Genomic DNA, 257 nt, shown 5'->3' on the forward strand with positions numbered 1-257 from the left:
TAAAGCGCAAAACAAACTCATATAATACGTATAAAGCAAAAACATTCGAGACTCACAGAACCACACGTTTGAGCAAACACACTCGCAGTTGCATCCAGAACCTTTCTCAGGCTATGCTTATCTTACCACTAATTTCACAGTTTTGTTTTCAAGCTATCTAAAATCTATGCTACGAGTAATACTGATCCGCACGAGTAAGCGACTTCGAAATAGAAACCAAAAGGTAATATAAGAAATATATTATAAAATTAAAGGCT

The sequence above is a fragment of the Penaeus vannamei genome, chromosome 11 (assembly GCF_042767895.1).
Source record: "Penaeus vannamei isolate JL-2024 chromosome 11, ASM4276789v1, whole genome shotgun sequence".
Taxonomy (NCBI): domain Eukaryota; kingdom Metazoa; phylum Arthropoda; class Malacostraca; order Decapoda; family Penaeidae; genus Penaeus; species Penaeus vannamei.